At 43.3% G+C, this 17696-nt stretch overlaps 1 protein-coding gene across 7 annotated transcripts in view; it reads right to left on the reverse strand.

Moving 5' to 3' along the window:
- LOC149780391 (uncharacterized) overlaps positions 1-17696 on the reverse strand; it is a 59460-nt gene that overhangs the window by 31847 nt on the left and 9917 nt on the right. The window lies entirely within an intron of this gene.

The raw sequence follows: 17696 nt of genomic DNA on the forward strand, positions 1-17696 counted from the left end.
ACGGACATGCTGCTGAAAACGGGACTGTCTGGTATAAAATCCGATGAAAAGCCATCCTAGTGGAAAGTACCGTTTGATTTTCAATACTGATGCTTTCACCTAGTGAACCAAAATTAGCAGATGTCTTTGTTGCAAGATGTATACGGTATCCACAAAGGTTGGCAAAGGTGGATTGTGAAAATCTAAAGTTATCATGCTCTTAGACTACAAAATTTTTAAACAAATTGATAACTTGCACCCTGGCTTGGAACGAACTGATTTTTTATCTTTGGGTGTGTTAAAAAGCCTAGTGACCAAAACTATATGCGGAGTGTATTGCTTTATATAATCATCTTAAGTGAGTGTTCTTATAATGTTAATTTACTATGATTCAGATATGTACTAAACATACAGAACGTGTTCCAGTAATATAGTTTATACCGATAAAAAGCGCCATTATAAAACCAGGACTAAATGTAAGACGCGAGCAATATTGTGACAACTTGAACTAAATACTTAACGTTACATTTTGTATTGCATGTCTTGAATGCAGTGAGGTATGTCTTAATGCATTTTAGTCCATTTGTTTAAGAAACAAATATGCAAATACAGTCAAACGTGTAGAGCAGCCACCTCTGAAAAAAGAAATATAAGTGTCCTCTAACACTTATATGATACAGGTTCATTATCTCTCAGTATACACTGACGTGATCGTATGCAAATAGTGAAGACCTCTAATGTAGGCTTGGTCAACCCTACTTCGGCGAGAATAAGCCTGGGGATGTAAAGGTAGTCTAGGGAAGTAGAATAAACCTGGGGATGTAGATTAAGCCTGGAATGTAAATTAAGCCTAGTGGTATAGAAAGGGGCAGGGGAAGTAAACCACCTCCCCACTGGGGAACGCCTGGGGAGAGTAGAATAAGCCTGGGAAGAGTAAAATAAATCTGAGAATATAAAATAAGTCTGGATATGTAGAGTAAGACTTGGAGATAAAATAAGACTATGAATGTAAATTAAGACTTGGCTATATAATAAGCCTGGGGATGTAAATTAAGACTTGGATATATAATAAGCCTGGGGATGTAAATTAAGGCTTGGCTATAAAATAAGCCTGGGGATGTAAATTAAGACTTGGCTATAAAATAAGCCTGGGGATGTAAATTAAGACTTGGATATATAATAAGCCTGGGGATGTAAATTAAGACTTAGCTATAAAATAAGCCTGGGGATGTAAATTAAGACTTGGATATATAATAAGCCTGGGGATGTAAATTAAGACTTGGCTATATAATAAGCCTGGGGATGTAAATTAAGACTTGGCTATAAAATAAGCCTGAGGATGTAAATTAAGACTTGGATATATAATAAGCCTGGGGATGTAAATTAAGACTTGGCTATATAATAAGCCTGGGGATGAAAATTAAGAATTGGATATAGACTAAGCCTGGGGATGTAGGTGAAGACTTGGATATAGAACAAGCCTGGGGATGTATATTAAGACATGGGGATAGAATAAGCCTTGGGATGTAGATTAAGCCTGGCGATTGCACAACTGATAAAGTTACGTGAAAAATGCAAATCACATACACACACTCAGCGAGATATACATTATAAACAAAGTTAAGTAAGTAGTGAATAGGGGCACCCTAGCCTCAATGGGAATTAGCATTACAGATCCCCCTTGGGCAAACCTAGCCTCAATGGAAATTTAACATGGAGAAAAATCGTGGGCAAACCTAGCCTCAAGGGAATTGAACATGGAGAAAAATCGTGGGCAAACCTAGCCTCAAGGGAATTGAACATGGGAAAAAATCGTGGGCCACTCTAGCCTCAAGGGGAATTGAACATGGGGGAATAAAGTGTGGGTCTATCTAGGGACAAGGGGGAATTGAACACGGGATTTTTTTTTTTTTAAAATATTTTTTTAAAAAAAGGGGTAGGCAATGGAAAGTCATTCTCTTTTCGAGAAATATGGGTGGCCCTGAAAAGGGCCTTTGGGTTTGTTCTTCTTCTTGTAACTCCTTAACTTCTTCCACGATCCTCTTATTTTTTCCATCATTCCTTTCTTCTTCTTTTCTGTTTCCCGCATCCAGTCCGGGTGACCCATGGCTCGGAACTTCTCTTGGATTTTCATCCAATTGTTGTTAAGCCGGTCAAACTCTTCCTTTTTCTTTTTGTTTTCCACATCTTTTCTTTCTTCCCTCCATTTCTCTTTAATCTTCTCTACTTCTCCCTCCATTGCTTTTCTCATCAGATCTTCAACTTTCTTCACCTTGTCCAACCCCCATTTTACATTCCTCCACTCTGTCCAGTACAATATTTTTTCTAGGAAGCACCGGACTTTGATGACATGATCCAGTGCTTCCTTCAAACTTCCCACTCTGAAGTAAGGTGGGTTAATGAAGCCTCTTGACTTATTGACTTCTTCTTCAATCATCCCTGCTATGATATCTCTTGCTGTCTTTAGGCCTTGAACTTGACTGGTTACAAAGTCTTTCATATCTCCATGCCTCCATTCCTCTTCTATTCTTCCTACAACATATTCTACATCCATTATCCAAAAATAGATGTCTCTCAATAGATTAAATAGAACTGATACTTGAGTCATTTTGTCTCAGTTATTCCTTAGAATAGTTCCAACATCAAACTTTGTGGGTTCTTATAGTGAAAGCGCGGACGTGATTGAAAACATCCCCCTAAAAACATAAAATTGATCTTACCTAGATCATGACCAAACAACGCGCGGACGTGAAGGAAAACATCCCCACTTTTCTCATTTCATATAATAAAACCCAAACTATACTCTCCACATACGCTAAGAAACAATAAAGAAACCCATAATCTACTATTCAAACAAATTTACGTGAGCAGTTACAAACACAAACACAAACACACAAACACATACACTCGCACTATGAAAAAAGAGTTAGTGTTTATATTCACACTACTCTACCTACGCACATTGGCAAATTGATGGTTATTTCTTTTCTAGAGTATTGGGTAGCTCTGAAAAGGGCTGTTGGTTTTTTTTTTTGAACTCCAGATGCACCTATCTAATGATGGCACCTTCCTGGCCTGGCGCCACACACGCATCTTCTTCCCCAGTCTCCTTTCACCTTTCTTCTTGGGAGTGCAGAGGCGGGATATGTGGCTTCAGAATCCCATTTTTCTGTCTCTGGGATTCTGAAATTTCCTCTCTCCTCTTCTTTGTTTCTTCTCTCCTCCTCTTCTTTTCTTCTTCTTTCCTCCTCCTCCTCCTCTTTCATTCTTGCTTCTTCGACAATGGCCTCCGCGGCCAGTTCATTTAGTATGCGCCTGGCATATTCCAGGTGCATTTGGAGTTCTAGCAGTTTCACAATTCTGGTGTTCATTCTTCTGGTGGTGTTGATCAATCAACAAGGGTAGCTAGACTGCCGAGCGAGTTTCAATTTATACTGAAAGCGCGGACGTGATGGAAAACATCCCCCTAAAAACATAAAATTGATCTTACCTAGATCATGACCAAAAAACAACGCGCGGACCTGAATGAAACACTCACTCACTTTTTATGCTACCCATTACTATTGTAAAAAATTTTTTTATTAACCACTTCAATAGACTATTCACATACACAAACAAATCCAATCTAACCCCAAATCTACACCTCAAACACCAAAAAAAGACATCATTTTAATCTATTATCCACACCAACGTACGTGAGCACTTACAAACACACAATCCTATACACAAACACATACCCTCACACTATTAAAAAAGAGTTAGTGTTTATATTCATACTACTCTACCTACACACATTGGCAAATTGATGGTTATTTCTTTTCTAGAGTATTGGGTTAGCCCTGAAAAGGGCTGTTTTTTTTTTTGTTTGCTATGGCAATCTTTTAGTTTCTAAGAATGCGATGTCCTCTGAGGATAGACTTTCTGGCGATAGGTCTGCTTCTTCGGAAAGAGAAGAAGAACTCTTTGGTGTCGATACGACAATCGACAAAGCCTCTGTCAGGTTCAGGTTGCTGCTGCTGCTGCTGCTGCTGCTGCTGTTGTTGTTGCTGTTGCTGCTGTCTCTGAAGTCTGTACTTCTCTGTCCATTCTTCTTTCTCCCTGTTCACTTCCTCTCTGAAGAGCTCTTCTTTCAGGTCTTCAGTGACTTTTAACATTCTCACATTCTCTATCTCTTCTGGCTTCGGTATCAGACTGTGTCTGACCCTATGCAAATTTACGTAGGCTTCGTTTAGTTTAGCTAGTTTGGAGCACATCTTCGTAGGAGGATGAGTCGACAATGGATGGTTAGACTGGAAACAACCCCGGTTCTTAAAGTCAAAGCGAGGACGTGAAGGAAAACATCCCCCACACGGTTTTCGAGTCGCAACGTTCAATGAGTGTCATGAGAGAGATAGAGAGAAGTCAAAGAGCATAAATCAAACATTCTTATAGCCAAACAAAAGACAAAGGCATTTTTTCAAAACACAAAATTTTTTATTCAAAAAAATCACTTAACACTAACCAACAACAACTCTAACATTTTTTAACAATAATCCAACATTATAACATCAAACATTTTTTTCTTCAAAAGACAAACATTTTTTTCAATTTATAGTCTACCTTAAACAGGGCTGACAACGTTGTGAATGAAATTGTGATTTCCACTGTTGGAAATCATTAGGCCATTGATGGACACTACGTTTCCTAGCTTGAGACAAAAGATAAGCATAATGGTCACAAAACCATCGATCTACTTTCACATCGTTTCTACAAGAAGAACGAGGATCAAAATGAGTCACTAAATGTTCTAAGGAATAGCCCAGGCTGCGATGATGCAGAAAATACACACAGTACTGTCCACACACCAAGGAATCTGTGCCTTGTAATTTCACATTATTGAATCGGGTGGTTTGAGCATTTCTTCTCATAAAGTCGATGATATCGTCTTCCAAAGGGGGCAATCCGTACGAATCGAAATTATCCACACATCCTTCTTGAGGAAAGTAGACGGGTACCGAGTGGGTTCCTGGGAGATGACTGTCGTCCGTGTTGATCACATAAGCTTGATGGTCTTGAGGTTTGCGATGAGGGAGTTCATCTTTAGCACAGACGACAGGATTCCAAGAAGCCGTATACGAACTGTGGTTCAAAAGGTAATAAAGTTCCAAAGTATCCATGTTTTGTTTTTTTTCTTCTTCACAGGTAATGATAAGTCATCAATTCGATCCTGACTTTTTGCTTGAAAATGTCTGACAAATAACCGTTTCTTCGTTTCGTCTACTCACTCTGATTCAGGAGAGCTTCGATACGATGGATCTCTTGAGTGGTTAATGGTGGACAAGAATGTTCACGCAAGTCTTTATACCACTGGTGCCACACGTCTTCGTCCGAGATGAGACTCCAAGCATCGTCCAGATACTCGTCCAATTTTTCTTCTTGACTCAACATCAGGCATTTATCGTGTTGAATTTGACTGGGATGATCGTTTTGACATCCATAGCAATTTTTCTTGATCAATTCCGTCATTTTTTCGACCAAGTGTTTGGCAAAACAGGAGACTAAATGGGCTTCTTGTTCTGGCCATCTTGACTTCATCATGATCACTTCATCTTTTTCCACGGTCTCCTCACATTCCATCTCCAAAGTTTCTCCACTTTGTAAAGAGGGATAACAGTCTTCCATGGCTTCTAATAATCTAGAATGACTTCTCTCAAACTGTTGATTTCTATGGTATTGTCGAATTCGGCATACAGGATGACGTTCACTGTGTCTGGTAGAGCATTAGTAAATTGAAGTTCCACTCGAATCTGGCCGGATTTTATAGGGTGGAAATGTCCCTCGTCGCTGCCTTGGTCTGGAGTGAAATCGAAAGCCCACAAAGCATAGCCTCCTGCATAATCCTCGTACGTAATGCCATGACTGGTGTTGGTTCCTAACTGACCGGTAGCTTCGTACAGCGACAAGTACGATCTCAAATAATTCCTGTCACCAAACTTAGGCTCAAAGGGTCGGGTACACAAGGTCTTTCCATCGCGACTGACTTCGATCTTGGACACATTGTAATGATGAAACTCAAAAGGATTTTCGCTGCGAAGTCCATTGAAAGCTGAATTCTTGACGATGCCAACAATCAAACGTTTGGGTAACTGGCCTTGGAACAGATGATCTTCAATCATGGATCGCTGTCCAGCAGGAATGGTGAACGTTTTCACTTCTACGCGTCGTATCGGATACTTGGCGGTCGTTCTGCTCAACGTCTGACTGACGTCGTTTCCCACTTTGGGTAACACTTCCACGCGACGCACGTAAAGTCGGGCTTCTTGAATGATAGTTTTGTATTCATTGGCATGGGTCATCAAATGGTAAGCAGCAGTGCTACGATTCAGTCTCAGGCGGATATCCACTCCGTTGAGCAAATACTTTTCTTTTAACCACATGTCCAAATGCAAACGATCCATCAGTTCTACACTTCGCCCTTGCAGAATTTTTTTACGACGGTCGTTACACCCCACATTGTGAGGATTGTCATCTGCTGTCAGGGCTGTATCGCTAAACGTGTTCTCACCTGCCGTGTCAGGTTTCCATACCACGCAAGCATTCAGATGAGTATTCTTGGCTTCTTTTCCGTACGTCAAGAGATTTTCCAAGTAGGCACGATATGGGTAAGTATCCATGCTGCTACTGACCAGTTTGTTATTCAAGTACAAGTCCACTTCGCTGAACAAGGAATGCATGAAATTGTTGACAGGAGCTACTCTAGCATCGGCTCCTGGATTGGTGTTGTCCGTTTTGATCACTTTTACTTTCAAGTACAAGTAACTGCTATTCAGATCGATTTAATCTTCGGGCTGTCAATTGATTTCAAACTCAATGGGAGCAGAATCCGTCAAAGAGGAGACCGGGTGAAATTCCACCCATTGGAATTCTTGTATGGTCATCATGGTGGGGGGCATGGCAAACATATCCAGTTTCGACTTGGAACAAGCACAGGACTCTCGGTGCATCATTTTTTTTTGTTCTTTCTCAATAATCGAAAATGTCTAAGTTTCGAACGGCTCTTTTTTTCTTGGCCTTTCTCGCTTGAAGTCTGGTGAAAGGGTGTTTTCTTCGTCGTCTCTTTCTGCCTTGTCCTTGCTGAATGCCTGACTCGGTAGCGTGCAGGGCATTTATAGGTGTCTCTCGTCGGCCCAAAAGGTCTTTGCCCGTTTGCAGCAAGACATTTTTGCCTGCCCTCATGAAGGCTTCTTTAGGGTTTTGTTTGTCGATGATGACATTTTGGAGAAATTCTTTGCCTTGCGTCAGTGCCGCGTCTTTCAAGGCGTGCAATCCGCGTGTCACCATCGGTTTCAAGACTGGGGCCACCGAACGAAAGGCTGATTTTAACATATCTCCAAAACCGTGTCCTCGCTGTCGTGCAACCCCTTGGTACACTGCATACATGACTTACGAGTCGTGAGAGAACCGTTTTCGAAAATGGAGTTTCACCGTGACTTTTCCTTTGGTGAATGGAATATTTTGTCCCAGATCTCCTTTTATAGCAATGTTGACCGTGTCCAAATACGACTTGCTGACCGGCAAATAGTGAGGATGTACAAATTCGCGGTGAACATGGTAAGTGTTTCCACCTTCCTCGTCAGCGGCCGTGGCAGAATCCACTTTGAAAGGAATGACACGCAGTAACGGTACGGAGGTGTGTCCCACCACGTTGTACTCCACCACATCGGAGTACACGAACATCAAATTCAGTCCTTGGTTCAGTTCTACCGGGGCACGAAATAACTTGCTAAAAGACTCGTTGTCGTAAACGATTGGTAATTCGTTGTTCTTGAGCATGATCATTCTCATGTCCATGTCTCCGCCCAACATGTCAAACAATTCAGGACAAAATAAAATAGACAGGATTTTACTCCGCTCAAATTTCATCAAGAAGCGACGAGCTGCTTTGTGGTACTCCATGGTGACACTTTTTTGGGCATGCTCCAAAGCTTTCGGAAACACGACATTAAACCTGGATCTTATGGTGCTGACCAAATGTTGACCACTAAAATAATAGCCTGGGGGAATAAACAAGTGGTAGGTCCACGTTTGAGTTTTGTCATCATAGGTTTTCTTGTCATATTTGACATTATTCAAGAACTTTTGCATTTGCTCGTCATGAACTTCCACATCAAATTTATTTTGATTGGGAAGGACATTGAGGACTTGGGTCGGGTGAATGATTTCCACTAAAGCCACTTCCCAATGGGCTTCGTGATCTAAGGGGATGGCCTGAGGAAATCTGGCCGTGTAACAGCACAACGTGTTCTTGGGAAACACCTCCATGGAACTGTCACTGGGTAAGGTTAACTAAAATTGGTTTTGGTGACTCATAATTCCAAAGTTCTGTGGCTTTCCGAAGGGTTACTGGACGTCAGAGGCGTGTTTCCGCTCAAAATGGAGTTGTGGTTGTTGTTGTTGTTGGAGTGGTGACTGGCACTGGCACTGGCACTGGACACAAGGTTCCCGTGGTTCCCGTGCGAAGAGAATTTCAGGGAGGGATTGGGAAGCAGGTAACCGATGCAACTGCTCAATAAAATGGTCCACAATTGTTTGTCTCCTTGTTGCAAACTCAAATTGGCAATGGCTGCCCCGATGACACAATACACCACGAAGATTTGGCAGAAAAAGACGATTTGCGTTTTAGGCACACGTTCTCCACACCACACCCACAAGGGTTGTTTTTGTAAATCTTGCACAGAAGAACTAGGTGAAGGAGTGGTCGACGTAGCTGCGTCTGTGTGAATGGGGATGATGGTCACTTCTTTTTATAGTCGATGACTTGCGAAGCGTCGATCCAAGAATCAAAACTGGGTGGATATCCTATCCAACGTACTTTGACTTCTTTGACACGTCGTTTGCCCACTTTACGGGTTCTGCGTTCAAGAATGCTTTCGATGTCGTACACGTCGTCTTCTTTTTTGGTGACACGTTATAACTCGGGCAAATAAAACGTTCCTTTGAGCACTTCTCCGTTCATGTCTTCCAATTTATAGACGGCAGGATGACGACCATGCACTCGTCCAGTGACACGAAACAATTCGGTCGTCCAGTTATGCAAGTAACCTTTGTCGAAAGTGCGTTTGGTTTTGCCAATGCGCACCCAATCTCCTACGGCCAACATTCCACTTTTCTTGGGGACAGCCCTCGTCGGGAACGTACCAAACAGGCGCTCAAACACCAACACTTCTTGCGGGGCACGTCCGATGCTTCGATGGTAAGATTGGTTGTACGCTTGCACCAGGTGCGGTAAGATGTCGATGTACTTCAGAGTGTGGTGATGCGTAAAATATTTCCACATGCGTTCTTTCAAAGTGCGTTGAAAACGTTCCACGATGCTGGCTTTGGTTTCGGGATTCTCGGTGGTAAAAAAATGAATGTCACGTTTCTTTAATTCTTTTTGGAAAGCTTGGTTCAGAAATTCGGTGCCTTTGTCCGTTTGCCATCGAAGAGGGTGACTACCGCTTTGTTTCAACACCCCTTGCAGGGCTAGCACTAACTCGCTGCTCGATTTGGAAGTCAAGGGCACGACCCAGGCAAATTTGGAAAAGACGTCGATGACACAAAACAAATATTTGTAGCCACGATTATAGCTGGCCAAATGAGAGACATCGGCTAAATCGGCTTGCCATTGATGATCGATACCTTCCACTCGGGTGCGACTTCTGGCAAACTTGCGTCGAATGGGTTTGTGTAAAGTGTAGGTAGCTTGTTCTTGTAACCATCGTTGCACTTGAGGTAAACGGAGACTTTTCAGTCGCGTTTTGGCAGCACGATACAATTTTTGAACTCCTGCGTAACCTGCAGGATGCGAGGGATCGTAGTAAATGCTGGCTAAGACTTTTTCCATTTTTTTTTTGTGTTCGTATGTTAACAAGACACCTACTCTTGGAGGATGCTGATCTTTTTCTCTTGGGGTATTTTCTTGGATTGCAATGCTTTGCGTGTGCGACCGGCAATAGGTGTTGAAGAGGAGGATGTCTGAGCGGGGGATATCGGTTCTTGTTTCACTTCTGTCTTCACTTCTGTCTTCACTTTCTTTTTCTCTTGTGACGAAGAAGGGGTGGCCATCATCTTTGTAATCCATCCAATTCTGGAGGTAGGTGGTGTTGTTAACTTGCGTACTTTTTCTGGTGGAGTTTGAAACCCTTCCTCTTCTTCTTCTTCTCCTTTTTCTGTCTTGGTCACTGGTAGTGGTAGTACTGGTACTGGTACTGGTACTGGTGATGGTGCTGGACTTTTCATCAAGGTCTTAAAATCTTTCAGAGTGGGTAGAGCTGTTTCGTCTAAAGCTTTCTGGTGAAAGAGTTGCAGTCGTTGCAAGAGTTGACTGTACTTTTGCGATTTTTCTGTTTCGGACAAATCTTGGCGATCCATCAAGGACTGCAATTCGTGTTGTAACTGGGACATCTCGCTCAAATGGGGATTGGGAGGTAAATGCGGGGTGCGTTGTTCTTGCCACCGATGGTATTCCATCCATCGTTTGTAAGGCACTAAAGCCAGTTTTCGTCCTTCAATGGGGTTGTCAGGGGTCGATTCTGAGATCTTGGGACTTCCGACGGCCTTTTTATCTTGCTTCCACCAGTCCTCCCAACATGGTTCCCAAGACTCCTTTCAGTATGGGGCCTAACAAGAGAGGCAAAATGCCTGCACGTTGGACCAACATCTTCTTTTGACGAATGGGAATTTTCTTTTGAACCATTTGGCGAAGAACGTGACGATGTTTGCATAAGCATTGTTTCTGGTGTTTGGACAAAGGGATCGTGCCCTTCAAGACGTTCAAACAACATTCGCACACGGTATCGATGACCTCTTTGGAGGCCGATTGAATGAGTTTTTTTGTAGAGGTGGAGAAGCTTTGGACAGGACAGATAACATGTCCCCATGTTTGACTAAACGTGGTGGTAGTCCTTTCCTTTTCTTTCCTTGGGGTTTTCTGGAGGGTGACATCTTTGAGTCTGCAGGAGCACCAAAAAACACTGATACCCCCGACTTGGTCACAGGCCTTTTTTATACTGGAACGCGTCGCCACTGATTGTCTTTACGTCGTATCAGTTTGAGGACAGGCATGACACGTCGTGCAGGGGTACGTAACGGACTAAATCGAGCCAGTTCTTGCTTGGACAAATCCAGTAAACTTTCTAACATGCCCGATCTTTCTTGGACTTTGATTTTGGGAGAAGGTACTTTGTCCCGTCCTGGGTGACGGGTTCTTCTGGCACCGTCACTAACACGGGTTGAAAAGTAACTTTTTTCCTTGAACAACTCTCGTGCATACTGGGCCACTTCTTGGGTCCAAACCTCAAAATCCCATTCTTTCCAGGCACGGACATCTGCCCAATGGGGATGTAAGTCACAAGCTACACACACATCGTCATACACGTCTTGGGTAGCTAAAAGTTGACGAATCTTTTTTTCCCGTAGAGGTCGAGAAGTATCCAGATGAAAACGCAAGGCTTTGAGCAAAAGGAGTTTTTCGTGACCATTTAAGGCCATTGAGGTGGTAAGTACTGATCGTAAAGATTTCACAAAGAATCGGCTGATAAACGAAATCCCAGAAAACAAGTCACTAAGACATACACCACTTGTCGACCCAAATTGAATGGATACAGTTCTTGTAATAATCGATGGTAATGATCCACGGTTTGAATATGGTCATTGAGTTCCTTCCACGGAATGTGTTCAATAATATGTGACATAATCCGTGGCATGGCAACTTGATTTGATAGTCTCTTTGTTTCGGAAGCAATAAAGGTAATTTCTAACTAGACATGTTCGTTCTCCAGTAGGGAACTTAAATGTTACATACTGTAACTGAAACGTCAGAGTTTGTCTAGATGTTTCGTCTTTCTCTAAGCAGATTCCATGTAACAAATGTTGGTAATCCTTTAACCCGTCTTCCTCAATACGTTGCAGTAAGTGAATCTCGAAGTAACCAAAATTACGAACGTCTAGTTCATCATCATTCACAAACTGAAAGTGTTCAACAAGGTCTGACCACTGAAACATTTTCTGACGAATCAGTCCTCTTATACCATTCAGGTACCAGTGATTAAAGATCTGGTGACGTAACGGATGCAATTGTTCTTTACGTTTCACTTGTATTTTCACCAGCTCTCGGTAAATCCTTTCTCTCAACTCCTCAGGCAAGCCCAAAATGTTCTCTTGTAAAGTATCCATAAAGTATATACACTGTTTTTGGAATCCTTGGGTGGTGGCCAATAGCCTCGTTTACCTTTGTGCCTGATGTAATATCCACTCATAATCAGTCTTCTTATACTTTGGAACAGAGCATAATTTAAAAACGGTTCAATAACTTTGCGTTTGCGTTTCACTTGTATTTTGATCAGTTCTCGGTAAATGCGTTCTCTCAACTCCACAGGCAAAGCACGAATGTTCTCTAGCAAAGTATCCATGAATAGGTCATACTAAATCCTCTTTTGTCTGACACATGACATGTACTGTTTGCACAGACATGGTTTTAATTCATTGTCAATGTAAATCGTTTAGTTACTAATTTACACGTTACAATTCGTTCAGAAGTTTCCTCTTTCACTAAGTCGACATTGCGTAAAAGATGTTGGTAATTCGTTAACTCTTCCTCTGGTATTCGATGCAGTACGTTTACAATGTATTAGATAGAATCATCCAGAGCAAACCATTCCTTTTTAAAACCAGGGGGTCGTTGATCAATGTCTGTCCAATGGAACACTTTCAACTCAATCAGTCCTTGTATAGCATTCAGGTACCAGTGGTTCAAACACCAGTGACGTAACGGATGCAATTGTTCGTTACGTTTCACTTGTATTTTGACCAGCTCTCGGTAAATGCGTTCTCTCAACTCCACAGGCAAAGCACGAATGTTCTCTTGCAAGGTATCCATGAACAGATTATGGTAAGTTACTTCAATGTCTCGGTCCCACTAAGGGTAAGTAATGACAATTCGGTGACCATCGAGCATGTTCTACGTAGGCCGAATCTTACGGTTCCCAGTAATGAAGTGACACACCGCAACTGAAGCACTTGACTTTATCTCCTTCGCCCAAGTAGAAAAATCCGGCTCTGGCTAATTCTTCGGGGGTCGGTCCTCCCAGATACATAGGCCATTTTCCTTTGAACGATTGAAGACGATTTTCAAAGTCGCAGTATTCCGACAAACGCACAGGAAGCGAATATTCGTCTTTCACAAATTCGTTTCGATGAGGGTTGGGTGACATGAACAGGAGTTTGCTCAGGGCTGGATGACATCCGTAGGGGGGTAGACGTGAAGGTGAACATTCCCCTTTAAAACGAAACCCAGTAAAATGTCCAAGAGGACGAGCGGCATCACTTTCGCATCCCTCAGGTTTGACACGCACAGCATCCCTTTCCATGCCAGGGGTAGTTACACTAAAGTTCCCATGATACTTTACCTCATCGCTCAGGTCACAACGTACAGCATCGTACCCATCGCAAGGCTCACAATCGCATTCCACTTCAGAAGCCTCACACTTGAATTGTGCCTTTCTAAACAACTTGTTTTGTGTTTCTCTGAAAGTATTCATCTTGTTCGCTCGGTCTTGGTAGTCACAATGAACTATCGATCTTGACCATAGCCCCTTTTTATACTAGTCGCAATGCAGTCTCCAGCTTGTACATCTTTCCTTTTTTATCTTTTTTATGTCTTGTTCTGGTAGGTACCGTCTCTAAGGTACCGTCAACATTGTATCGTAGTGTGATGTGTGGAAAGGCCATAGAAAGGTAAGGGCAGTGCGGAGACCATCGAGTATGTTCCAGAATAGCTGAATCTTTATAGATACATAGATCCATTCGTAACTTCAGTCCGCAAGCGAAACACTGTACCTCGTATCCCAATCCTGACTCAGGTCCCAAATAGACAAATCCTGTTCTAGCTAAAACATGCGAAGAAGGTAATCCTTCCCTATCCGTAGGCCATTTCTGAAACGTGTCCAATCGACAGGCACAATCACAATAGTCAGGTAAGAAGACTGGAAAATGGTAGGGTTTGAACTTGGAGTTCTCATCGGGTTTCTCACTCGATTCTTGCTGTGGCGAAGTCATCCTTCTAGCAGGTGACTATCCTCTTACAACCAATGTTTTATACCAACGTGTCCATACGGTAAGGTGAAATGATTGGGAAGTCGAACTCGCTTCTGGTACACGATTTGATAGACTTTTTCCAAGGGCCGACTGACGATGTGGTGAGTGGGTAAACGTACAATCTTGTTGGGTTGATAGGTGGTCACTTTAAAGTTTCCATCCTCTCCCGATTGCAAGGCTTCTTTGAATACCCAAAACTTGTCCACACGACTGGTACGATAATTCAGAGTCAGTCCTTTCACTTTGCACGTCGTGTGCACTTCTCCTTGTTTGTCCAGGTATTCGTAGCCGTAATTTTTGGGACCGCCACTGACGAAACTTAGAATCATGTCGTCGGGGTGTTCGACTGTCCAGGCTCCTAAACGGTCTCCTTCGATGTTAGGGTGCTGTTGACTCGGGTGATAGATGTAAATGCAACTGTCCGTGTCAAAGTACAGGACGCGTTCCCCTAACAGTTCTAAAGCTTCGTACAATTTTAAGCGAGCATGAGCTGTCACGTAAGCCGCAATGATGACATTTCCAAAAGGGTCGTCTTGTACAAAGTCCAGATCTTCTTCGTAATTGACCAAGATCAAATCCTCGCGAACGACGTCCACGTGTTTCATGTATTTGGTTTTGTCGTGAATCATCTGGAAGTAGCGGCAAGGTTCTGTCAAATATTGGGTAAACACGGTCGTTGTGCCATTTTACCCCACAAGCAATTTAACATCACTTTGGCAAACGATCGCCTGCCTTCGTTTTTCTCGATGTGGTCTAAAGTGATGCCTTCTTGTTCATAGTATTTCTCTTTGAATTGTATTTGGTCTTCGGGAGTGTGACACCAGGACGGATAGCCGCTGGCTTCTTGTTTCAGTTTTAAAAAGGCATCCACGTAGTCGGCGAAAATGCCTTTCTGACTGGGGTCACCCTTGTGGTATTGTTCTGTCTTGGGAAAGTGGCAAATTTCGTACACTTCTAACAGTTGGTATCCCATGTCCAGAGCTTTGAACAATTCTACGCTGACCCTGGTTCCCGTCAAGGCCCGTTCTTCCTGGGTGTGCTGACAAGGTTGGTCTTGGTTGCACGTTTCGGCACAAGTACGGCACAAGGGAAACATCAGTTTGCCTTGACAATGGTGAGGTAAGACGGGATGGTATAGGTTCGTGAAAGGCAAAACTTTACACTTGATCAAGCCTTCGTATTGTCGAATGTTTTTCAGGTCGATGTGTACCGTTAACAATTGCGGGTGCCCTACAGGAAAGCGACAATACTTGCACACGTAGGGATACAGCGAACACACGTCCAAGTATTTGATTTCTTCTCCTTTCTCTTCGTCGGCTTGGTACAGCAAACAGGTGGCATTGGTCCTTCCTCCGTACAAACTATCCCTCGGGTTCAGCGGGTCCATGAACTGGTAACTTTCCACGAGGCGTTTAAACTCGGGATCGGTTTTCATACGGTGATCGTACTCGTGTTCCCACATTTCCACCACTTGGTATCCTTGCTGTTCTAACTTTAGGCGTCGCTGACAAGTGTCCTGGTACAAGTCTTCCATGGTTCGTTGCAAAAACTGATTTTTAGTGTCACGGTCAGGGTAACAGACGGGACATCCGTGAAATAAGCAACCGTTAAACTCGTACACGATCTTGGGGTTTTCTAAGTCTCAGCCATCGACCGAATACGTTCCGATGGTCTTTTCGCCCCCTCCGTTGCGAGCATGCTGAATCCACTTGTCTTCCTTGTCGCACAAGTAATGTAACCAACGTAGGGCTTTGACCGAGTATTGACGTTTGACAAAGTGGGTCGTTTGAGGGCTGATGACAGCCACGGTGTTTTCAGGCATGAATAGTTGTCGATACACTAAGGAACACGCTTTGGCAATGGTGCAAGCTTCTTTCAAAGGATCGACCCCTCCGTGTTCCATGAACAGTTCTCGAAATTTTCCACAGCAACGCCGTAAAATGTCCACGTCGGAACGACAATACATTAGCATTTCTTCCTGAAAGTCGAAAGGGTCCGAGGCGTGAGCCTGGTACCAAGCGTAGAAAGCTTCTCGTTGTTCGGTACGCATGTTGTCGGGGTCGTAATAGTGAGCCTCAGGTAAATGGGGTAGAACGGCGTGTTGTTTGGCTTCCGTATTGAAAAAGTGTGGAAAGTACCCTTTAGCCATTTCTGTCATTCCAAACGTTTTAGGCATTCGACTCAAAGGCATGGCCAAGTAACTCATCGAATCTTTAAACTGTACTTGTCCCACTTGCATGAAAATGATTTTGGCTCCGTTCAAAGTCACTTTAGGACGTTCGGTGCCTTGTTCCGTATAGTATCTCAAAAGAAACTGTCCATCGTATCTGGAGAAATTGTGAGCCATCACCGTGGCATGACGATGACAATCTCCGTAACGTTCGATGTCCTCTTGGCTCCACGTCTTGTCGATGGGGTCTAAAACCCATTGGGCAAAATCGGCTAACGTGTTCGGTCAACGAAAGATTTTTTCACGCCCTCCGGGAATCTTGCTGCACTGAGGGCAATGACTGAAAATAGGTTCTTGAATGCACTTCTCGCACGCTCGATGAGCCACGCAGAAATTGGGAATGTGAATGCCGGTCTCTTGCATGCATTCGAAATCGAAAAAGATGAAAATGCCTTTCTTCTTGTGACCGTCCTCTTTCTCTGATGGAGGTTGGTATTTTTGCACGTAACATTCGTGTTCCAGGTCCAGGATGTGGTGACAAATGTGACATTTTTTCTTTCCTGAACATACGTGTGCCTTGGCAGCATTGGTACATATGCCTTGTCCACACGTAGGGCACAATTTCAGGAGTTGACAAGCACATTTCTGCTGTGAACCTTGCGTCTTCAGATGTTGTTGGTAACAGGTAGGGCTGACAAACGTGCGCAGACAAGTTGAACAAGGCACTGGTTCTTCGCTCAGACAGGGTGAAGAGGCCAAACATCCTGAGCATTTCAATCCACAATGCTTGTGTTGCTCTCGATTATTATAACCATGGTCACATTTCTCACAGTAGTAACTGTATCCCAGGAATCCGGTGATACTGGTAATGGTATCGAAATGTTCATCGTGATAATAGACATGAATGTATTTTCCGTCCTTAAAGTCTTGGCCTCGAAACAACAGAGGTCCGCGCACTTCTTGAGGGTGCACTTTCAAGGTGTATCGTGGAGCTAGGGCATCTTGCAATTTTTGCATCTCAGGAATGCCACAGGGTGTGTCTTTGGACAGTCCGGCTTGTTGTAACAGGAGTTCTGCTTCGTTTCTTTGTTTGGCTCGGTCCGATTGTCGAATAGTTTTCCAGGCTCTTTTCCATTCTACCGTATCGTTCTTGTTGGCATAGGTTCGTCCCACCACGATGGCACGGGCTAAACACATCTGGTCATGAGGGTTGTTAATTCGGACGAGACTTGTTTTGGTGTTGCGAAGGTCGTCCACCAATAACATCTTTCTGCGTCCGGTCCCTTGAGGAGGAGAGACGTGGGTCATGTCCAGTGTGGCTTTTCCATCGGTGATGTCAAACTGGTCATTAGATTGTTGCACGTGTTGAATCTTGTCCATGACTTTGGAAGCAGTCAATTCTGCAGGGGTGCTAAACTCGATCCAAACAGGG

This window comes from Sinohyriopsis cumingii, chromosome 16 (genome assembly GCF_028554795.1).
Source record: "Sinohyriopsis cumingii isolate HCF-2022 chromosome 16, ASM2855479v2, whole genome shotgun sequence".
Classification (NCBI taxonomy): Eukaryota; Metazoa; Mollusca; class Bivalvia; order Unionida; family Unionidae; genus Sinohyriopsis; species Sinohyriopsis cumingii.